This window comes from Crinia signifera, chromosome 19 (assembly GCF_055691185.1).
Source record: "Crinia signifera chromosome 19, ASM5569118v1, whole genome shotgun sequence".
Taxonomy (NCBI): Eukaryota; Metazoa; Chordata; class Amphibia; order Anura; family Myobatrachidae; genus Crinia; species Crinia signifera.
Window position 1 is genome coordinate 12459296 of NC_139226.1, and position 22486 is coordinate 12481781.

General features: G+C 50.3%; 1 protein-coding gene across 1 annotated transcript in view; it reads right to left on the bottom strand.

Annotated features, from left to right (window-relative positions):
- LOC146041446 (zonadhesin-like) overlaps positions 1-22486 on the bottom strand; it is a 155783-nt gene that overhangs the window by 57708 nt on the left and 75589 nt on the right. The gene's annotated exons all lie outside the window — the stretch shown is intronic.

Sequence of the window (22486 nt, forward strand, 5' to 3'; positions counted from 1 at the left end):
ATACACAAGTACCACCACTTTAGTTGAGCTGTTGCCTCAAGTTGTGTTATGTCGGGCAGGTGGCCCTCTTGTGATTTTATTGATTTTATTTATAATTTCTCCGCGTAAGGTGTAGTAGGACTGAGAAAAATATGATGTGAGTGATCTCAGGTTGTTGTGTTTTTACACAAGTGTTAGTTAAACAAGCCTCAGTACACATACCTATGCTGACACAGTAATCATTCTACCTCTGGCAGTATACTGACAATTCAGTTCTATGTCAGAAAGGGTTGTAATATAACTTGGTAGCAGGGGCGTAACTATAGCACCGCAGCCCCCGCGACCGCGGGGGGGTGCTATGCATGTGCGGGCGCTGGGGGCTGCAGTGCTATAGTTACGTTACACCCCGCCGCCCGCCGCACCATCCCCAGTCTTTACCTGTGCAGGTGGGGGGGACGCTGCGAGGCGGCTGGGGGGACGGACGCTGCGGGGGACACAGCTGCGGCAATTACTTACAGCTGAGCCGGGCAGGGGGAGCCGGGAGCTGTCTGTACTGAAGAAGAAAAAAAAAGCCCATACAATGAATGGGCAGCCTGTGATTGGCTGCTGAGCGCTCTCTCAGCCAATTGCTGACTGGCTGAGAGAGCGCTCAGCCAATCACAGGCTGCCCATTCATTGTATGGGCTTTTTTTTTCTTCTTCAGTACAGACAGCTCCCGGCTCCCCCTGCCCGGCTCAGCTGTAAGTAATTGCCGCAGCTGTGTCCCCCGCAGCGTCCATCCCCCGCAGCGTCCTTCCCCCCAGCCGCCTCGCAGCGTCCCCCCACCTGCATTGACGGCTACCTGGGGGAGCGGCGGGTGAGTGGCTGGGCGCCCTCCCTTTAACGGCGGGGGGGTGCCCAAAATGTAGTTACGCCACTGCTTGGTAGGAATATACTATAAATGTATGTATTATTGCTTTGGTATACAACAGTGCCAGATTAAGCCTTCGGGGGACCCGGGGCACTTTAGACAGTGGGGCCCCCTTGCACTTGTCATTACTGGCCGCTAACTCCATGGGAGAATATTACACTGTCAAAACACAGAGTAAAGGCAGTGTAAACATGGTCATGAAAAGCCTGTGTTTGTCCCTCTGCACCTTACTCTGTAGGAGACCACACAGTCCCAGTGCTGCCTCTGATTAAAAACCATCCCATGACTAGGCTGCTGCTGCTGTTATCTATGGGCCTGAGAAGTATGTAATGAGCTTCACCAATCAGAGCTCAGCACAAAAGTCTCAGCCTCTGCCCTCTGGTGCAGAGTGTCATGGGACTTAGTCAACTCCCAGTAATGCATTGCAGACTTGTGCAGTCAGTGTGCCTTGGCTCCCGATGCTCAGCGCTATTAATCATTGTCACATTGGCAGATAGGTGAAGCTGCAGCACTACCCCGCTCCCATGCTCAAAATCTTTACCTAAAAAAAAAGCTAGAGGGGGCCTAGGGGTACTGACCCCTTGTGCCCCCATTATAATCCGGCCCTGGTATACAATATAATCTTTAGAAGTATAGTGGGTGTTTGTCATATGAATATAAATGGTGGTAGGACAAGAAGGAAATATACACATACAAATATATATGTTCCCTTAAGCTGATTTAGACTATTTTAGTTTCTAATATATGTTTTTCCCAATAGACAAAGGTACTAGTCCAGTGATTTTCAACCTTGTCTTAATCCTGGGACAATACAATCATGGTTGAGGTACATGTAGTATAATGTTACAGTCTGAACTTTGCACCTATGAAACAGCGTGCTCAGGAGTTCTGTGGACTATATTGGCTGGGACTCTGTCAGCGTTAGAGAAGCCTCATATAAAACAAGGGCCGCATAGGCCCGAGTGCATCTAAGAGCCTGTGAATTTGTGATTGTAAATAAAGCTATTGAAAGATAGGGTAGAGGCCAAAAGGAAATCACAGGTGAGTGGCAGCTAGATCTGCCTATTAGGTAGCAGGTGGGAGTGAGCTTAGAAGAGGGGTATATATAGGCAAGTTGCCAGGAAGGACTTCCTCTTTGAGTTTGGATTTGATCAGGACAGGACAGGACATGCTGAGATAAGTACCTCATACCTTCTCTAATCTTTCCTTTTCTCCTTCTTGCTTCCTACTGTGCCTGTCTCAGCTACCCTGTCAGCATGTCAGGCCGCCCAAAGAGATCCGCTCCCCCCCCCGCTGGCTTGCGGAGGCTGCTCGCCCGTTAGCGCATGTGGAGGGGTGCGGCGGAGGTAGCGTGCAGGTTAGGCCCAGTTACTCCACGGCCGCAGCGGGCAGCGCTGACGCCGGCACACATGAGGCATATGCGCCGGTGGATATGCCCCCAGCTTCCCAGGTGCCTGCTGTGTGCAGCAGTGCACCAGCTGACGGGGGGATGCCAGGCGAATCACTGCAGCGTGCGGACGCCGGACCCAACATCCACCTCCCCTTTGCCACGGTCCACGTCGGGCACCCCGCTGAGGGATGCCGGCTCCCCTAACAGGTTGCCCAGCCCGGTGGTTGCCCATAGCACCCCTGCGCACGCATCGGGTAGACGGGCATCCATTGCTGGTTCCCCAGAAGGGGATTGCAGGGGCAGCCCCCTGCAGGTGATCACGGGGGGGCCTAGTGTGGGGACATCCACATCGTTAGGGCCTGCCATATTTACAGGACATCCGGGCATAGGCCCTGGCTTACACCCGGCAGTCGGGCACCTGCTGTCTGGATGCTGGCACTGGGCCTTCTCGGGACGGTCAGAGCATGGCCCCTTCATATGTGCCCTCTCAGGGTTTCCCCTCCCCGATCACGGCCACAGCCGGACAGCATTCCCCTTGGCACCACGGTGCGGGGCCAGCTGGGCCCCAGCATTTCTCCGGCCAGTGGCACCAGCCTGTGGGCTCAGGTTTCCCTGCTCTCCCTATGGGTCCGGGCCTGCAGTCATTTATGCAGCACCAACCCCCTCCACAGGCCCAATCCACCTAGGCGTTCACGGGGCCACAGGTTCCCTGTTTCCCGGTTCCCCTGGCCCCACAGCAGTGGGGGGCCCAAGCATCTGGGGGCCACGGCTCGACATTCCCGTATTTTGCGCAGTCGGGCGGACATTTTGCACCGCATCCCGGGCAGGGTTTCACAGGGTATTCCACACAACAGTGCGGCCACTGGGCACCCACCCAGCAGCAGGCATACCCACCGAGCGGTTACCCTGCACAGCAGGAACAGCAGGCTGCCTATCATACCCAGACAATACAGGTCCCCACAGCCCCTCCCACAACTAGTGGTCGTGTTAGGGAAGATGATGAGGGATCTACTGTTTCGAGGTCCAGTGCTCATGTTATCCCTGTTTTAGCAGACATGACTACGAGTGGAGGATCGGTGGCGGGATCAAGCCGCTCTTTACGGAGGGTTTCAACAGCAGTTTCGGCCCCCAAACGGCCCGTCGTCCCCGCGGGCCCGTCCACATCCGGTGGGAACACGCCTCCAACCCCCTTGGCCCAGGTCGGTTCCAGCAGCAGGGGTCAGTCCGATGGGCCTTCGAGGCCTACAGTGGCAGATGCTGCAGCAGCCTTGGCAACACCTGCAGTTGAACAGGACGCGGGATCTAATGATGGTGAGAACACGGATAATTCTTTATGTGATTCCTCCTCTTACCACTCGACTGCTAGTAGTGGGGACGAGGGGACAGCAGAGCGCCCACGTAAGCTTGCAAAATTGGTGGCAAAGGCTGTAGCCAAACGAGTTAAGGGCCCCAAGCGCACGCGTAAGGACAAGTCCCCGGCCGAGACTCCTTCGGCGGGGGACATGGTCCACTGCTCTAACACAGCCGTGTCCAGGGGTTTGCGCAGGGGGGGGTAAAGGATAGGATCAAGAGGGGCAAGTTTGTGGACCTCTTTACCCTCACAGCAGACATGAAAAAGGACTTTGACAATGCTAAGAAGTCCTCAGCCAATGGGGAGCTCGCCTTTAAGAGCTTCCATAATTGTCTGAAAGGGTTCCTCATTTTTGCCTCTTGCTGAGCACTAGGCCTGAGGAGCATTTGAACATCATTCGTTACCTGTTCCTGGTTAACGAGGCGTTCATTAACTATAAAAACAGCGCCTGGCGAGACTATGACGAAAAGTTTCTTCGCGCCCATGAGGGGTCCACAACCATGCCCATGGGGTGCAAGCACGTGGAAATATGGATAGAGGTGATTGGGAAAGGACAGCCCTCTTCAGAGTCAATGGGTAAAAAGCCTTTTCTCAGGGGGAAGCCAGGGGGCAAGCCCGCGGGCAGAGGTAGGTGTTTTGCCTTCAACGACGGCAAATGCGACAGGGGGGCAAAATGCCGTTTGCGGCACGAATGCCGATGGTGCGGAGCCGGGCACCCAGGGAAATCTTGCAAGGCAGCGAGGACTCCTGAGCAGGGAGATGCTGGACCTAGCTACAAGTAAGGACCCGTCTCCCATAATTGTGGCCCAACTGGCCCACTGGTTGGCCTCCTACCCTAACAGGGAGGAGGCCCAATTTTTGTTTAATGGTTTTCAATTTGGTTTCCGTTTGCCCATCCCCGAGTCAGTTTTAGTGGTATCCAATAGAAACCTAAAGTCGGCTAGGGATTTCCCGGGGGTGGTAAGACGGAGGTAGGGTTGGGCAGGATGGCGGGCCCATTTCCGGCCGAACCCTTACCCCGCATGTGTTTTTCCCCGTTGGGAGTAGTGCCCAAAAAAGCACCTGATTAATACAACACCTGTCTTACCCCCACGGGCACTCCATCAATGATGCCATCCCCGAGGACCAATGCAGCTTCCACTATCAACTGTTTGATGAGGTGCTGGGTTTGGTCAAGGACTGTGGGCCAGGGGCCCGGATGGCGAAACTGGACATCGAGTCCGCTTTCTGGCTCCTCCCGCTACACCCGGAATCTTTCCGCTTCATGGGTTTCAGGCTGGATGTGGGCATTTTCATAGATAAATGCCTGCCGATGGGATGCTCGGTCTCCTGCTCCTATTTTGAGAAATTCAGTACCTTCTTACACTGGTGCATCCAAGAAAGCACGGACCGCAGCGGTGTGGCACATTATTTTGATGATTTTCTTTTTGTAGGACCAGGAGGGGATGAAACCTGCGCACACCTTTTAGCCAGGGCAACGAGCATACTCTGGTCTTTAGGGGTACCCATAGCTGAGGATAAAACTGAGGGGCCCACCACGGTGCTGTCATACCTGGGCATCGAAATTGACTCAGCAGTGGGCTGCTGTAGGTTGCCCGAGGACAAAGTAGCCAGGCTGCAAGCTCTCATTGAGGAATGCCGGCGAAAGGGGAGGGTTCGGCTGCGACTGATTCAATCTCTGCTCGGATCTTTCAATTTCGCTTGCCGCATCATCCCTATGGGGCGGGTGTTCTGCAGGAAACTTGAGAGGGCCACGGCTGGGGTGCGGGACCCCCTTCACACAGTTCGTTTAGGACGGGAGATTAAGGATGACCTGGGAGTCTGGTCCAGTTTCATGGAGCATTTTAATAGAGAGTTGCTATGGCCAGCCGACCCTTCCTCTAGCATCGAGCTACAGCTGTACATTGACGCAGCAGGGTCCACGGGCTTTGGGGCTTATTTTCAGGGAGAATGGTGTAGCGCCTCATGGCCGCAGTCCTGGGTTGACCGAGGTTACACGGTCAACCTGTTGCTGCTGGAATTGTTTCCTATCATTGTGGCGGCAGAATTGTGGGCAGGCCAGTTGGCGGATCAGAACATCGTGTTCTGGTGCGACAATTTAGGGGTGGTTCACGCCATTAATAACCAGAGGGCGGCTTCCCCCAAGCCTTGCGCTTATTGAGTTACCTGTTACTGCACTGTCTGCAAAACAAAATTCAGTTTAGGGCTTGGCACGTCCCGGGGGTAGATAACAGTATAGCAGACGCACTCTCGCGGTTACAGTTCTCGAGGTTTCGCGAATTGGCCCCTGGGGCTGCCCCCACCAGGCTTAGTTGTACCCCCTTTTGTGTGGCAGGTCATAGAGCCGGCATGAAGTCCCTTGCCCTCCTGTCTTTGGCCCCTTCCACGTGTAGATCCTATGGGGCAGCCTGGAGGGACTGGTCCACGTTTCGGGTCTTACCCGAGATGGGCGGTAAGTCGGTCGAGGACCGTTTACTCGCCTTTGTCTGGGAGCACCACCAAAAGGGTAGATCAAAGTCGGCTATGGCGGCGGCTTTGGCGGGGATAGCTTTCTATTCCAAACTGCTTAATGAACCAGACCCCACTAAGCCTTTTCTGTTGGCTAAGGCCATGAAAGGTTGGGCCAAGGCGCAACCGGTAGCCCCGGATGCAAGGCGGCCCGTGGATGAACACATGCTAGCAAATCTTATGCAGCGTTTATCCACGGTGGCTGTGAATGAGTTTGAGGCGGCTCTTTTCAGAGAGGCCTTCTCATTTGCATTTTTTGGCGCGTTCCGCGTAAGCGAACTAGTTGCGTCTAGCAAACAGTCGCAATCTGGCCTTCTCAAGGAGGAGGTAGTCCTGGGGGAAGGACAGGTCATGTGCAAACTGCGTAGATCCAAGACGGATGAAAGGGGAAGGGGTACGTGGGTTACCCTAAAGGCCCAGAGCGTAAAAGCTATCTGTCCAGTCGCTCTGGCAGAGGATTACGTGTCCTGCGGACTGGGTACCGCCATACAGTTTCTGGCACACAAGGAGGTGTGGCCTCTAACCCGATTCCAGTTTGCGGCTGTGTTTCGGCAGTGTGTGGGGGTTTTAGGTCTGCGGGAACGTGATTTTGAACGCATTCGTTCCGCATTGGGGCTGCAACTTGCGCAGCTGCAGCGGGGCTTCCGCCTTCCTCCATTCAAGTGGTAGGGAGGTGGAAGTCCTCAGTTTATAAAAGATATGTAAGATTGGATAGCTTGTAGTTAAGCTCCTGTTGCGCTGGCCCGAAAACGTCAGTTTACAATCAGTTCTGGAACGGCCAGCGTTCCGGAATCGACGGTGTGAAGGGAATTTTTTACTTTTTCCTCTGCAGTGGACTTAATTACAATTTGGCTGTCCCCCAAAGTTCACCAGAGGTTTTTTAAGGTTTTCCCCTTCACTCGGGCTATAGTCAATGGAATGGGATCATTCGTCAGACTGCATTTAGGTCTACAGTCATTAGGTCGACCCCACTAGGTCGACTGGCAGGAAGGTCGACCTGACTTAAGGTCGACATGGGCCAAGGTCGACATGACTTAAGGTCGAATTTGCATAAAGGTCGACATGAGGAAGGTCGACTGGTCATAAGGTCGACATGGGTTTTTCACTGTTTTTTTATCCGAATGTCGACACAGTCGACATGGACACAGTTGGCAATGAGAATCGGACCCTCGCATCGCTCGCTTCGCTCGCAATGCTTCGGGCACGGTGCCTCGCTGCGCTCGGCACACTATTTTATTCTCCCACCACGCCCTAGTGGATGGTAGGGCATGAAATACCGCCTGTCGGCACATGTCGGCTCAAAAAACAGTGAAAAACCCATGTCGACCTTATGACCAGTCGACCTTCCTCATGTCGACCTTTATGCAAATTCGACCTTAAGTCATGTCGACCTTGGCCCATGTCGACCTTAAGTCAGGTCGACCTTCCTGCCAGTCGACCTAGTGGGGTCGACCTAATGACTGTAGACCTAAGTTCATTCTAATAGATGACCGCATCCCATAGTCAATGCATTGCAGTTGTGTTTACAGTATATTGATTTAGGCTAACCAGTAGGTTTCTTCTTTTTCAGCCCCTCCCCCTCCCTCTCTAACTCTGGGCAGGGTTTGGTTAGTGGGGCACTCATTTATATTCTGGGCTGCTAGGCACCCATTGGCGGCCACGGCTCCGGTGCTGTCTCGGGCCCGAGCTGTTCATTGGTTCGGGGTTAGAGGTCTGCAGTGGGATAGCCTGTGGGAATTGCTGTCTGCCAAAACCCGTAAATGGGGCCGCCCTGATGTTTTAATCATTCACCTAGGGGGCAATGATTTAGTCAAGCGGACTGGCATTGCCCTTTCCATTCAGATTGAGGCGGACTTGCTTTGCTTGCAGTCTCGTTGGCCTGGGCTGTTGATTGTGTGGTCAGACAACGTTCCCCGCTTTCACTGGTGGGGCGGTCGGAACATGGTAGCCATTAGGAGGGCCAGGAGAAAGGTGAACCACGCCGTGTCACGGTACGTGGTGGCTAAGGGCAGTAGGGCAGTCAGGCATCCCACTATTGTGAAGGAGACCCCTAGTCTGTACAGGCCGGACGGAGTTCATCTGTCGGACTCGGGCATGGCCGTGTTTTTGCAGGATATTTTTTCTAGTTTAGTTTAGTTTAGCGTAGTTTGTTTGTTTTGGGTGGCCGGGCCTGGTTCCGCGTGGTGACCCAGCGGGGTCTTTGGAACCAAGGCAGTGGCGAGAAGGCGCTCTCGACCAGCAGTCAGGTGGGGTGTCAGGTGGTCTCTGTGAGGTATTGGCCCACCCCCCTGCCAGGATGGCGGGCGAGTCCCGACTCAACGCGGTGGGGCGTTGGGCACTTCCTGGAGGTGTCCTCGTCAGGCCATAGGAGGGGTGTGGCATACCCGTCACAGCGCAGGCTGTACCCACATTTGAGTGATGTTAGCGGATTGGAGCGACACGGTCGCTGCCATGAGTGGCATCCGCGCGGGGGTGCTGGTCTCAAGTGCTTTCTTTGCCATCCCTTAACAAATAGGGTCATACCACTTATAATAAATATTTCCATGACCTTTAAACTTACGCACTTGGTGTTCGTGTCTTATTTTAGTATAAGGTTTCAGTGTGAGTTATTTCTAGGCTTAAGAGTTAAGCAAAGGTATAGGCCAAGCAGCATAATTCACTAGGCGCCTTATTCTTGGGTGAAACACTGACTGCAGAAGGAGGGGAAATGACCACTTCCCTTACCAATTGTTTGACGGTCAATGATAGTGGCAGAAGGCCGATCCTTGGCCATTAGGGCAGATGGCCCTTTGGTGAAAGTTTTATTTATTTTATGCTATTTTTTTCTTGTAAATATTTTTCTGGTCTCTAGATTTTCTCTAGGACCCGTTCTTCTCCCCACCACCATAGATGGAGGAGGGACAACATTTTGCCATGAGACAGGCCGCCCTCCTGTAAGAAAATAAAAATCTGACCCCTTTAACACCAAACTTCTGTTGTCTGTGTCATTCTTTGGATAAGTGGTATGAATGATGTATGGGTGCATCTGGCTGGGTAAGGTGTATGATTTACTTAATGATCATAATGGTTAGGATTACTGCCCCCTGAAGTCATGGGTTCAATTCCCACCATGGCCCTAACTGTGTGGCATTACCACCACCACTAGAGAGGCATGATTTATACAACCACTAACACCACGTTAATACCCCAAACTGTCACTTCCTGTCAATCACTTTGCAGAGGCAACCTTGTGTATGGGTACACAGCGACACCTTGATGCACGCACAATGTGAGCGCAGCACCTGCACAGTCTGCTGATAATCGCTAAGTTCCCTGGAACATCAGCTTTGCATACTTCTCTGAATTAGGCTCTTGAGCTCGGTACACACTGTCTGATATTCACAGATGCACAAAAACGATGGGAAGGGTTGGGCTGCAGGGGAGAGGGGTAGGGTTAGGCTGCAGGAGAGAGGGTTAGGGTTAGGCTGCAGGGGGAGAGGGTTAGGGTTAGGCTACAGGGGGAGAGGGTTAGGGTTATGCTGCAGGGGAGAGGGTTAGGGTTAGGCTGCAGGGGAGAGGGTTAGGGTTAGTCTGCAGGGGAGAGGGTTAGCGTTAGGCTGCAGGGGAGAGGGTTAGGGTTAGGCTGCAAGGGGAGAGGGTTAGGCTGCAGGGGGAGAGGGTTAGGCTGCAGGGGGAAAGGGTTAGGCTGCAGGGGAAAGGGTTAGGGTTAGGCTGCAGGGGAGAGGGTTAGGGTTAGGCTGCAGGGGGAGAGGGTTAGGATTAGGCTGCAGGGGAGAGGGTTAGACTGCAGGGGAGAGGGTTAGGCTGCAGGGCAGAGGGTTAGACTGCAGGGGGAGAGGGTTAGGATTAGGCTGCAGGGGAGAGGGTTAGGCTGCAGGGGAGAGGGTTAGGGTTAGGCTGCAGGGGAGAGGGTTAGGTTTAGGCTGCAGGGGAGAGGGTTAGGGTTAGGCTGCAGGGGAGAGGGTTAGGGTTAGGCTGCAGGGGAGAGGGTTAGGGTTAGGCTGCAGGGGAGAGGGTTAGGGTTAGGCTTCAGGGGAGAGGGTTAGGCTGCATGTGAGAGGGTTAGGATTAGGCTGCAGGGGAGACGGTTAGGCTGCAGGGGAGAGGGTTAGGGTGCAGGGGAGAGGGTTAGGGTTAGGCTGCAGGGGAGAGGGTTAGGGTTAGGCTGCAGGGGAGAGGCTTAGGGTTAGGCTGCAGGAGAAGAGGGTTAGGGTTAAGCTGCAGGGGAGAGGGTTAGGGTTAGGCTGCAGGGGAGAGGGTTAGGGTTAGGCTTCAGGGGAGAGGGTTAGGCTGCATGTGAGAGGGTTAGGATTAGGCTGCAGGGGAGACGGTTAGGCTGCAGGGGAGAGGGTTAGGGTGCAGGGGAGAGGGTTAGGGTTAGGCTGCAGGGGAGAGGGTTAGGGTTAGGCTGCAGGGGAAGAGGGTTAGGGTTAAGCTGCAGGGGAGAGTGTTAGAGTTAGGCTGCAGGGGAGAGGGTTAGGGTTAGGCTGCAGGGGGAGAGGGTTAGGGTTAGGCTGCAGGGGGAGAGGGTTAGGGTTAGGCATCTGGTAGATAGCATTAGGGTTAGAGCAGGCATGACCAAGCCCTCCAGCTGTGGTAAAACTACATATCCCAGCATGCGTTGCCATAGTTTTAGCATTCACTAACAGTAAAACTGCGGCAAGGCAGAAAACCCGGCTGTGGGGGCGTGGTCACGGCGGCGCGTAGCTGAGGAGGTGGCTCGTGCCTTCCGAGGGCTCCCATGTTTGAGACATCCTATTGATCCTGCTGATCCCCCCCCTTCTCCCCCTACCCGAGTTTTTGTTGGCGGGCGGTGTGTCCTGGTTCGGTGGGCTGCGGCCGCCGGTCCGTGTCCTTCCCTTCGTGGTCCGGGGGTGGATGTGCGGCGGCGGTGGTCGCCGTTTGTCTCACCTGGTGCGGGGGGTTTGGCGCGGGCTTGGTGACGCTCCGGCTCCTGCCGCAGGACGTGTATCCGGAAGTAGCCCGGCCGGACGGGGTGAGGTCCCGGCTACGTCATCGGCTGGGCGCCGGCGCCGTGGAGGGTCGGGCTGAAGAGGGTGGCTGTCGGCGGTGTCACAGTCATTGTCTAGAGCTGACGCCAGTCATCTGACGCTGGCTCACTGTTCCCAGTCCCGCTCAGCCGCCGCGGTCGACCCGTTGGATCCCCAGCCCGTGGACACCCCAGCGTTTGGAGCCCCCTCTGTCTGGCCTGGGCCTGTACAAAGCAGGTGAAGATGCCCATATATCGAGATCATCACCTGAGAAACTCTATCGATGTGGTATGATCTTCCCTGAACTGCACGGTAAAAAGAAATAAAAAACAACACCGTTTGTCTACCTGGATGACTGCTGGTAAGTCCACACACGCTTATATCTAGGCTAAAGTACTTTTTTTTTTTTTTTTTTATTATTTTTTTTTTTTTTTTTTCATTGGGAACTGCTTCCATCTTAGCCCTTTACCCCCTTTGGTCTCTGCAGACCTGCCTGCCATCTAATACACTTTGCTCAGGTTACACTCTATGGTCCCTTGAGAAAGGGGGGGGCTACTCGGATAAAACCAGACTGTGATATAGGGATTGCGGAGCGTGTCCTCTGGGTGGTACTTGGTCTGTTGGTTGGCCATATAAGCTCAGCGTGTGTGGTGAAGTGCAGTGACTTCTTCGGCTGGTGATTGTGAATACCAGGATAAAAAGAAACTTCTAAGTGACATCTAACTCTTGTACTTCCACTCCTTGTTGCCGGTTTCTCTGCGTGGTGATACAAGGAATAGCTTGGCTTGTTTTCTGTTGCAGGCATGGGGAAAACTGGCCAAAGTGCTACGGCTGCTAAGCTTGAAAAATATGCCCGCTCACAACCTAAGAATGTCGGGGACTCCCGAGATAGTACCCCACAGACCACGCCGGTTAAAGGGGGCTCTAACCCAGGTCAACAAGGGGAGGTCACTCTTCAACAAGTTCTCGCTGCTGTTAACACATGTGAGACCAGACTCTCCGATCAAATCAACAAAGTCCAGGTAGATATATCCTTGTTACGTGACGATGCTCAAAAAATGCGAGATAGAATATCTGAAATTGAGTCACGTATCTCCAGTATGGAAGATCTCATGGTCCCAATGAAGAACCAATTCAAGGACACTATGAGTAAATTATCAGATATACAAAATAAAATGGCGGATATGGAGGGGCGATTACGCCGTAACAACATACGCTTTGTTGGCCTTGAGGAAAAGGTGGAAACGAACATGCCTGAAAAGTTCATTGAGGACTGGCTAGTACAGTGTTATGGGAAAGAGGCTTTTTCCCCATTTTTTACCATTGAAAGGGCTCATCGGGTCCCGTCACGACCACCGTTACCGGGGGGGCCTCCTCGCACCCTAATTGCAAAAACCTTACACTTTAAGGATCGGGACACTATTTTGAGACTTGCTAGAACCAGCGATGGTTTAACATACAATGGGAAGAAAGTATCCACCTTCCCAGATCTTCCCTACGCAGTTCAAAAGGAGAGGGCTGGGTATAGGGACATTAAAGCTCGCCTTCGAGACCTGAACTTTAAATACTCAATGTTATACCCGGCTAAGCTTAGAATTGTTGCTCAGAATGAAACTAAATTTTTCACATCACCAGGTGACGTGGCAGCATGGCTCGACCAAAAACATCCAGCCAAGAGAGCTTTGGCACCAAATTGACATTATTTGTTTGTTGGTTGATGAGGGTTCTTTTTGCCCCATCTATACTTGTATACACATTATTTTTTCTATCATGGTTTTTTTTTTTTTTTTTTTTCTCCTTCTTCCCTTTGTTCTTTTTTTTTTTTTTTTTTGCTTAGGTGTTGTTACTGACACTGTGCTTGGTGTCGTTTATATGGGATTTATCTTGGTTATTGCTCGCTGTCTCTATTATCGGACGTGATTGGGTGGGGGTGGGGGGGGATGGGTCGGGATAATTATCCTGGAAAGGGGAGCCCTCGGAGGACAGGGTCAGTCGCTTGGAGTTTGTGACTGATAGTAAAGTGTCCCGGTGTAAATGAGGGCCTTGTGGGTGAACGATGTTGGGGTAATAGGTATATCTGGGGGGGGTGGATATACAGGGTGGGGGGCGGGGGGTGGGGTTGTTTTTTATGTTGTATGTGGTAGCAGAGAGAAAAAAGTGTTCATAATTCTGGCCGGTTTGATCCTTGACCCTAGGTTTTTGCTTGTCTGGAGGATTAAGGTAGTAGTGGTGCTCCTGATTCTTTTGGGGGCTTGGAGGGGTGACGGAGCTAACTCCGATGGGAATTTTTTAACAAAGAGTATCTGTTTAAATGACTCTGTTTTTTTTGTCCTGGAACGTCCGGGGGTTGGGTGAGAAGATCAAACGTTCCCTTGTCCTGCAATACTGTAAAACCTCTCTGGCTGATGTAATATGTCTCCAGGAGACACATATGTCCGGGGACAAAACTATTGCACTTAGGCGTCCGTGGATAGGTAATTCCTTCCACTCAGTATTTACATCTGCCTCCAGAGGGGTCTCAATTTTACTTAAGAAGCATCTGGCTTGGGAGCTGGTTGAATCCAAAATTGATGAGAGGGGTAGATACATCTTTCTTGATGGATATATCAATTCTAAACGTTACTGTATATTGGCAGTTTATATCTCTTCTCCCTTCTCTTTTGAGATCCTTAGACAAGCGGTCGATTTTGCCTCGGCTCGGCCCGATAGCGGCATTATTTGCTTAGGGGACTTTAATCAGGTTATGAATCCCTCTCTGGACAGATGGAATAGTAAAACCAGAGCCGAGGGAAATAGATCCAATTTGGCTGAGTTTATGGCATCTGTCGGGTGGTGGGACGTCTGGAGGTTACGAAATCCTGATATTAGACAATATTCATGCTATTCATCCTCGTATAACACATTATCAAGAATTGATATGATATTTACTCCTTTAAGTCTTCTCACCAATATTAGTAAGGTGGAATACCACCCGCGAGGTATATCAGACCACTCGCCTATATCTATTAGTATAGAGGGTCAAATTCCACAGGGGTTCAAGTATTGGCGTTTGCACCCGTCTTGGTTAAAACATATTGGGGATATCGAGGAAATCCGGTTGTTGTCTTCTGAGTACTTTGATATTAATGTCGGGTCGGCTAGCCCTCTGACGGTTTGGGACACGTTTAAGGCTACACTCAGAGGTAATCTGATTAAAAAGATCTCTATGGTCAAGAAAAAATCTCGGGAAGTGGCCCTTAATCTTGAAGTCAAGGTGGCAGAGACCGAGCAGAACTACCTTTTACATGAAAATGAAGCCACCAGACTAGAATGGTTGAATGCACAGAGGGACTGGGTGGTACACTCCCAGACCCTGGCTAACCAACAGTTATTGAAACAGTCGCACCAATTCTATCGGAACATAGATAGGGCCGGTAGGTTTATGGCTTACCTTGCAAAAATGGATAAGTCTGACTCTGCTGTTGTTAAAATTCTATCTGAGGATGGGACGGTGCTGACCCAAGTTGATGAGATAGCCAGAGCTTTTCAGACCCATTTTTCTAAGGTATACCAGTCATACTTGTCCGCTTCAAACAATGCTATAGTGAAGTATCTTGACGAAATACAGCTTCCCATCCTCTCTTTAGAGGATCGGGAATACCTAGATTCCCCATTTACTATCCAAGAAATTGAAGATGTTATTAAACTTCTCCCCTCTAATAAGGCCCCTGGGATAGATGGGTTACCAGGTGAAGTATATAAGGATCTAGCCGAGATTTGTGTGCCCAGATTATTAGAACTATTTCAACAAATGGAGGTTGAGGGTAAACTAGCTGGCTCGATGGTAGATGCCATTATCACTCTTATTCCTAAAAGTGGCAAGGACCCTCTCAGGGTCGACTCGTACCGACCTATATCGTTATTAACGGTCGATGCGAAGATCTATGCCAAGATCCTTGCTAATAGGTTAAATAGAGTGATTGATACTATCATACATCCAGATCAAAATGGATTTATGTGTGGTAAATCAACGGCCATAAATATCCGTCGAGTATTTACCTATCTCCAGACGGCAGAACTGTTTGGGGCGGAAGTCGCAGTGGCCGCATTCGACGCGAATAAGGCTTTCGATTCGCTCGAGTGGCCTTATCTTAAGCAAGTTCTGGTGGCTTTTGGCTTTGGCCCAGCATTTGTGGAGAGGGTGCTTCTACTTTACAGATCACCCTCCGCTAGGATTTTGGTGAATGGTTTTGTTTCTGAATCTTTTCCTCTTAAGCGCGGGACTAGACAAGGTTGCCCCCTCTCACCGCTACTGTTCGCGGTAGCAATAGAACCTATAGCTTGCAAGCTACGTGCAGTACTCGGTGAGGGGGGCTCTGTTGGGAATATCATCTCCCTGTATGCAGACGACCTTTTGGTCGGAATGGCTGACTATGTTAACTCTCTTCCCCTAGTCCTTACTAACCTCCAGGAATTTGGGCAATACTCTGGACTTACGATCAATCATGATAAGTCGCATATACTCTGTACCCAAGGGGGGTCTTCGACTAGGAGGGAAATGTTGGGACTTCAGGTTGTTGATAAAATTAAATACCTCGGTATTGTAATCTCCCGGGACCCAGCTAGTTTTTTGAGTAACAATCTTGACCCCTTGATCGAGGTTACTAGACTCCGTTGTAAGAGCTGGCAAAAACTGCCGCTGACTCTTATAGGTCGAATCAATCTTCTGAAAATGTCCCTTCTCCCAAAATTTCTGTATATTTTTCTTAATTCCCCGGTATTTATCGGTGAACAGGTGTTCGGAAGGATCAACTCGGCACTTTCCTCCTTTATATGGAGGAATAAAAAGCCTAGAATAAAGAGACTCTCGTTAACTAGGCCCAGACGTCAGGGTGGTGTAGCATTGCCGGATTTCAGACTGTACTATTACGCCGCGCAACTTACCCACCTAGCCGGCTGGGCCAGAGATGATGAGATACCGAAGGATCTTCTTAGGTTGATTGGCAAGGTCTCCCCTGGTCTCTCCCCCTGGCAGTCTGTTCTAATACAGGACACGGGTCGGCTGGTTCCCCCCCTTCTTTAACAAGCAAGGAAGATATGGGGATGGGTTGTAAAGAAATCTAATATGAAGGTGATAGACCCAGACACTAATATATTTTTCTTACCCCAACTTAAAGATCTTCAAGCCCAGCAAGTGGGTAAAATATGGGGTAATTTTGGGATACGCTCGGTCCACCAGATTTTTGAAAATAATGTTTTGAAGTCTTTTCTTCAACTACAAGCCGAATTTGATCTACCAAAAGCCTTCTTGTTTAGATATTTTCAAATAAGGAGTGCCTTAGCTCATGAGAGTCGGGGAGACGCATTAGTTGTCTGTGATATCCCGACGAAAATATTAATTAAAAATCTCCCTTCGAAGAACAGACTGTCAAGATGCTATAAACATCTATTAGGATTTATGCATAGCCATGACCTGGATGGCCTGTACCAGAAATGGTGCAGGGATATTCCCGAGTTAAGCCAGGATACATGGAATCAAGCGTTATCAGCTCCGGCTTCTGCCACCAACTCGCTCCGTGTTCACCAAATCCAGGTGAACATGTTACATCGAATATACTATACTCCTGAAAAGCTCTCTAAATTCTCTCCTAATAACACCGATAGATGCCCTAAATGTAAAGCTCAGGGATGTAGCTTTTGGCACCTTATCTGGCAATGCCAGAAGGTGCAGTCATTTTGGCAGAAGATCCGGGGGATCTTAACATACTTAGGAATACCAACCGAAGTAATTTGCCCGACAGCCCTTATATTAGGGGTCTGGTCCCTCGGCCCAATTCCCCCTGAAACTAGAAAGCTAGCTGTAAATCTATGTGCTATTGCCAAGGTGGTAATTGCCAGGTCTTGGATGGCCCAGTGTGGCCCGAATATTCAGGAGTGGTATGGCCTAGTTGACTCAACCATGGATCACGAAAGAAACTTATATATGTCAAGAAATGCTGTCACGAAATTTTATGCAATCTGGGGCAGTTGGTATCACTATGGTCACACCTTTGTTAGAGATGCTGTCACTCATAAGACTTGATCAGCTGTTCCTTTGAATTGGAAGAAGACGGGGGGTACCCTGTAAAAGAAGGTCACACCTAAAACATAAATGTTATAATTTTTTTAATACACTGGTATTTATAGGTTCTTGGATTTTTTGTTGTTGTTTCTTTACTCCTCACTCAAAAATGGAGTCGGTTGACTCTTTCATTTTTTTCACGATACGTTAATTTTCACTAGGAGATAGGGTTATATGAGTAATATGCACACGTGCACTATACCACTGTAATAGGTTATTATGATCAATGGGAGGGGTTTATATGTGGTCCATGCCACCGGGGTACAGGGCACCACGGCCTACTACAACGGTTCGGAAGTTAGCTTAATAGTAAAAGGGGGGAAAGAGTTAAATGAGCAGGAATAAAGGAGTGTAGGGAGTATGGTGGTTAGGAGATACCGGAATTTGTTCAGTAATATTGTTTCTGTCGGTTGTCCGGCTTTCTTCTGAAAAGTACGGTTAGAAAATTGTTCTCTCTGCTTCTGGTTTTTTTTTTTTTTTTTTTTTTTTGTGTGTTTTCAATGTATGTTTGTGTAGTTTGTCTTTTATGTATAGTCATTAGTGCAAAATGGAACAGTGAATGTTTATAAAGGGGAAACGAAGGGAAATATGAAAAGAATTAATAGATTGTGAGGGGTTTTTTCCCACAGCATAATCCTGGTTAGAGATACGTATATGCTGTAAGCTATATGCCTTAGTGTTGGCTATGTATTTTATGTGCGGTAAGAAAACCAAATAAAGAATATTTAAAAAAAAAAAAAACTGCGGCAAGGCATGATGGGACTTGTAGTTTCACAACAGCTGGAGGGCCATAGTTTGGCCATGCCTGGGTTAGAGGGATCGTGGGAGAGGGTACATATATCTATCAAACCCACGTCAGGATTCTGACCATCGGGATGCCAATGTCAGTATCCCTCCTGTCAGCCATTGTAATTACTCCCAGTCTCTACGTCACACGTGGTACTGCTCTCATGATGATTATGAGATGGATCTAATCTCCTCCCCTCTCACAACACATGACAGCCAATCAGCATCTTGAATAACAAGTAATTTTATTAATTAAGCATCTGATTGGTCAAGTTCACCACTACCTGCGTATACTGTACAGAGTGCGTGTAATAGAGCTCACAGTCTATTATCCACATGTAACAATATAACCACGTATCTTGTCCTGCTTATTGTACCTGCGTATATCATCCACCATTCCCGCACAGAGATGACAATTCATCATTACAATGCAGTTATTGGTCCGAGGATTACCGTTATACAGAGACGTAATAGGGAGGATCTCAGCTTTATTGTGATGTGAAGAGAACACACTGCATACAACAACATATATGTCTGTATCATTTCCCGTAACCGGATAGGTTACAGCGTTCCGGAGGTATACAGATTCCGTTACTATTCCGGACATGCCCCTTCTTGCACTGACATCCTGGTGGACGGCAATCCATGGTGCATGCAGATTTTTTTTTCGATTTTCACATGATTCAGAACAAGCGGGAAGGTGCTATACTCCTGGTTGGGTCCGGCGCAAGATCCTGAATTAAAATAAAGAAAAACAGTAAAGTAACAAATCCACAGTGGACGAAGGGCCTGATTCAGTACCGCTCACTAAGCAGCTGTCGTTCACTGCTTAGCGAGAGGCATAATGCCACCCGCTGGGTGAACGTATGCCCGCCCTCGCCACCCGGCGAATCCCCTTGTAAGCATGCAAATGGATGTATAGCTGACACATCCAATCACATTCGAGAGTATGGGGGGAAGAATCCTTAAATTTTCCCCCATGCCAAATAAAAGCCAGTCAATACCGACCTCTATTTGGCTCGGAAACATCCAAAAATGGGGTGGGCAATGACGTCATGTGACATGCAGGCTTTGAGTTCGCATGGTGACGCCCATCGTTTTTCTGGTGCAACCACCTTTTTTGTGGGCACACCCAGGAAACACTGGGCATCCCCATGTGTCAGCCCCCTGTCCTCCCCCTGCCCATCCCCCTCTGTGCGAACGCCTCGATGACTGTGATATCGTACAGCGCTCCTGCGTATGCATATATTTGGCTATACGAATGCACAGAGCCGCACCATCGGTCCCTGGTCCGAATACACTGGGGACCAATCCTTACAGAATCAGGAACTAAGATCTCGCCACAAAGCCAGCAGGTTGTGAATTGATAGAAACCTTTGGAGTCAGTGCAGGCCATTGAAGGTCAAACATGCCCTCCCAGCTCATGTGCTGAACCCCCCCCCCGTGTGCGCTCCGGAGGGCAGAGCCCCTTAATTCCCGCCACACCACAATGGTCACACCCCTGGCACACATCCCCCGCCCTTACTTTAAGAAGGACATTGTTTGGGAAGAACACAGTTTCCATGGCCGTTGCGGACATATCCGGTCTTGCACTGGCATCTTCCAGGTAGGTGGCATTCCTTGGTGCATTTAATTTTTTGGTCCCAATTTTCACAAGTAGGTGGACAGTTGGAAGGACAATTTGTGTACTCCTCATTAGCACCACGACAAGCTCCTAAATTAGAAGAAGACAATGAGTAATAGACCATGACCTGTTATACTCAGGCCGTGGCAACTGCGAACAATTGGGGCTGGTGCCAGCACTTTGGAACTGATGGCCGGGTGAGGATCATAGGATATACAGGAGGTAAATAGCCATGCCCTAGGTGCACACTGACAAAGGTCCACATGCCCTAGGTGCACACTGACAGAGGTCCACATGCTCAAGGTCCACATTGGTAAACGGTTGACATGCACGAGGTCAAAAGTATGAGAAAGTCCCAAAAATCTTAAAAAACTTATGTCGACCTGTAAGTGTGTTAAGCATTGCCATGTCAATGTGGATTTTTTTATATTGTGTTGACCTTTTGTCAGTGTCAACCTTGTGACTGTTATTGACCCAGTGCATGTTGACCTTTTGGTGTTGACCTATACATTACCGATTTATCATCCATATCCCATGAAGGCCAAACACAGCCTCCCTGCACATGTGCTGGCCTATCTGGGTATTAGGGAAGGGCAGAGACCCTTGGAACTTATGGACACTCATTGCTGGACCCTTTCTTCCCACCAGAGTCCACAGCCCGCACTGTATACAACAGCAATGGTCCCACCCCTGGCACACAGCCCGCACCGAATACTGCAGCAATGGTCACACCCCTGGCACACAGCCCACACTGTATACAACAGCAATGGTCACACCCCTGGTACACAGCCCGCACTGAATACTGCAGCAATGGTCACACCCCTGGCACAAAGCCCGCACTGAATACTGCAGCAATGGTCACACCCCTGGTACACAGCCCACACTGTATACAACAGCAATGGTCACACCCCTGGCACACAGCCCGCACTGTATACAACAGCAATGGTCACACCCCTGGCACACAGTATACAACAGCAATGGTCACACCCCTGGCACACAGCCCGCACTGTATACAACAGCAATGGTCACACCCCTGGCACAGCCCGCACTGTATACAACAGCAATGGTCACACCCCTGGTACACAGCCCACACTGTATACATCAGCAATGGTCACACCCCTGGTACACAGCCCACACTGTATACATCAGCAATGGTCACACCCCTGGCACACAGCCCGCACTGTATACAACAGCAATGGTCACAGTCCTGGCACACAGCCCGCACTGTATATAACAGCAATAGTCACACCCCTGGCACACATCCCCCGCACTGAATACTACCGCAATGGTCACACCCCTGGCACACATCCCCCGCACTTACTTTTTGGAGGACATTGCTTGGGAAGAACACAGGCTCCTTCGCTGTTAAGGACATATCCGGTCTTGCACTGACATTGTCCAGGGGTGCGGCAGACCTCAATGCACCCTATTCCTTTGTCCCAATTATCACAGGTAGGTGGACAGTTGGAAGGACAATCCGTGTACTCCTCATTAGCACCAGGACAAGGGCCTAAATTAGAAGAAGAAGACAATGAGTAATAGACCATGACCTCTTACATTAGGACAAGGACCTACAAGAAGAGAAATGAGAAGCTCACATATGCGCAATGGACTCCGTTACTCAGACAGGAAGACGTGAGACAAGCGGAAAGTAATGAAAAACATTGGGGGATGGAACATGTTTGGGGGGACGTAAGGAAAAACAGTCTCTCTGCGCCCATGTTCTGTCCCTCACGTGTGTGCTCAGAAGACCAGAGGACTCCAGAACATATATTATAGTTGACTTCCTCTTACCACCAGACCCAACAGCAGCCGCATGAGCCACTACTCCAGAGGTAATGGTGACACTCCTGGCTTACAGAAGGGCCCGTAACTGCGTCTGTTGGCGGTTGCCCATCTGTGACTTTATTCCTGACATCAGCAGTTTTTACTCTGCGGAATAAGGCTCTATATCAAATTAAATTAAATGTAACAGTGTCGACTTCCGGGTGCGGCATGAAGGAGTGAGCAGCGTCTCCTCTCAGCTCCGTCGCCAGCCCAGCTACTAAAACCAGCAAACCTGTCGAAAACGCAGAGACCACGCTCCCGCTCCCCCAGGAGACCTGACACAGTCACAGCCCGCTCCATGGACGATCCTCCGCTGCCTCAAACATCCAGGTAACCCTGCTTTTACTATGTCTACTGCACCCACTGCCTTAAACCAAGGGGAACTAATAGCCATTATACAAGCATCCATGGCCCCCTTATTACAGAAAGCGGTGACCGATATAACAGCGCAGATAGACCGCATAACTGAAAGGCTGAATGAAGCTGAAGAGCAGATTAGCTCTAATATGGATGACATAAAAGCAATACAAAAATCGGTAAAGTCCTTGACAAAAACTAGCTCACAGTGGGAGGAAAGGCTGGAAAATATCGAAAATCGCATGAGAAGAAAAAATCTCAGAATTTCAGGGGTACCTGAAAGTATCAAGGGGCCGCAGCTAGAGACCATTTTTCGCTCCACCTTGCTTCCACTATTAACCCCTTCCCGACATTTGACGTATATATACGTCATGGCCGGGATGTACTTCCCGACACATGACGTATATATACGTCATGACTTTAAACTGTCACCGCGTCTATAGACGCGGTGACAGTTTAAACATGTCTGCTGTCCCTGACAGCAGACATGTCCCAGCATGCCCAGGGGGGGCGGCGATGCCTCCCCCCCATCGGCGATCGCTGCGATTGGCTGTTCAATGTGAACAGCCAATCGCAGCGTTTTCCTGTGTTACCGGCGAATCAGACGCTCGGTAACACAGGGATCAATCACCGCCGGGTGTGAGGGGGTGTGAGGGGGTCACC